Raw genomic sequence first — 2,063 nt, 5'->3', positions numbered from 1 at the left:
GATTTTAATAATTAATAATTCATCTTGGCAACCATGCCGTATGACTCTCTTCAGTCCCTGTATGGTTGTATATCAGCACCATATCTATTTAACTGGTTCCCTGTAGGGAATTAAAAATGGAAAGTACAAGAAAAGCTACATCTAGTGTTATAGCTGCAACAGGTTAGATCACACTGCACCAACTCTTGGGCCCCAACAACTATACATCTGAATGTGATACATAAAACAATGCCTAGAACACTGAAAAGCCAATAATTTAGTGTCTGTGTTACGACTGATGCCCTGTGTCAACCTGAGAAACTTAATTAAGAAATTAGTTAAATTAGTTTAGAAATTTAACCAAGAAACTCAGCATGGAGCCAGGATCTTTACTTTGTAAATATCCTCATCCTGTGCAAGAAGAAGGCTCGGAGTTGGTGTGAGTGCTACACCTGCCCCGAGGGAAGGGTGGCCTGCTACAGTATAAGGGAGGGGAAGAGGCTTGTTTCCCCTTTTCTGCTCTGGCTTCATTTGCTGGCTGCTTCCTTGAGGTGTTTCCCCTGTTCCAGGCACTCTGCCTTGGAGTAGCTGATTACGGACTGAAATCTCCAAAAACTGTGAGCTAAACAAACCTTTCCTTCCTTCATTTTGGGTGTCGAATATTTTGTCCCAGCAATGAGAGAAAAGTAACCAAGACAGTGTGTAACTTCTGGGAGACAGCAAGCATACAAGGTTAACCAGAATTTAGCTTTGGTTTTCTCCTGGGAGCTTTCTATTATCAGATGCGGAAGAGTAAAGGTCATGCAGAAAACAGAGTCACATTAGGAAGGACAGAGGAGAAGGAGCTCAGTCACTGTCTGTCCAAACAGCTTAGAGTTTAGAGCGAGCATCTCAAAAGGAGGCAACCACAGAAAGTGAGCCGAAAACTGCAGAAGAAAAAAGGGTAATAAAGCTTGCAGAGCACCTGCTCTTCCATCAAAACCACGAAAAAACTGGATAAAATGATAAAACTAAACAATGTCAGAACTGTGGACGTTAAAAGTCCTGAAATATTTTAAGGAGAGTTTATCTAAGAAAAGCAACTGATACCAGTAAAAACAGAAAAATATATAACATTTCAACCATTCCTAATTCCATATAGTGCTTGTCGTATTCACAGTAGTCTTGAAAATCAAGAGTCCTACAGTGTTGATATTTGAAACAAACAAGCAAACAAACCACTGTATGTGATTGGAGAAACTAAGAAGATACACCCCCTGAGAATTGCTTTTCCTTTGCTGTGCAGAAGCTTGATTAAAAGCTTCAATCTTGGCACCAGGGATTTAATTTAGTGGCACAAGCGCTTGGTTGGCCAATGCAAGGTCGTGAGTTTGATCCCTGGTACCACAAAACAAACAAATAAATAGCTTCAGTCTTACAACTTTATCTGCCTGAGAATGGGTTATCCCAAGGCAAGCCATCTCTTCTTTAAGGGCAGCTATTAGAAACAAAAAATGAAAACATAGAATATTGTCTTGTGTTGTAGATACTCGAGGTAATTAAACCAGCTGGGACCAACAAGGAACTAACCAAAAATGTGAAAGAAATACTGGGGAGGACGTATCTTTGAAAAGCTCGAACATAGTTTGGATGTTTGGAAGGTCACACTCAAGTGCAAGGCTGTGCGTATGTACAGGGTCATATGTGCTGTCCCATCTCAGTGAAGATCTGAGAAGGCCTTGGATTTTCACTTGTAGAGGGCTTTGAGCCTTGATATAAGCAAAAATTGAATGCAAGCTCATATTTCAGTGTGCACTGAAGCATAGAAATATACCACACGACTCATGCATGTACAGACACATAAACACACACACACACTCACACACAGAGTAAAGGCTGGAAAAGTTACTGGATTTGAGGAAATCTCATCTGTTTAATCAAAGTCCCTGAAACAACAGCAAAGTCCCTAAAAAAACCCCAAGGGTGGAATCTGATTTCCATAGTTCCCTCATTATACTACATAAAATAAACATTTTAACAAAAATTATAGGACAGGTAAAATGAAACAAAACTCCCAGAGAATTACAGGACACACAAGGAAATAA

This window comes from Cavia porcellus, unplaced genomic scaffold, assembly GCF_034190915.1.
Source record: "Cavia porcellus strain 051 isolate PalLab524CR breed Dunkin Hartley unplaced genomic scaffold, mCavPor4.1 scaffold_6, whole genome shotgun sequence".
In the NCBI taxonomy this organism is placed as follows: domain Eukaryota; kingdom Metazoa; phylum Chordata; class Mammalia; order Rodentia; family Caviidae; genus Cavia; species Cavia porcellus.
The sequence above is the reverse complement of the archived record's forward strand: the minus strand, read 5'-3'. Positions refer to the sequence as shown.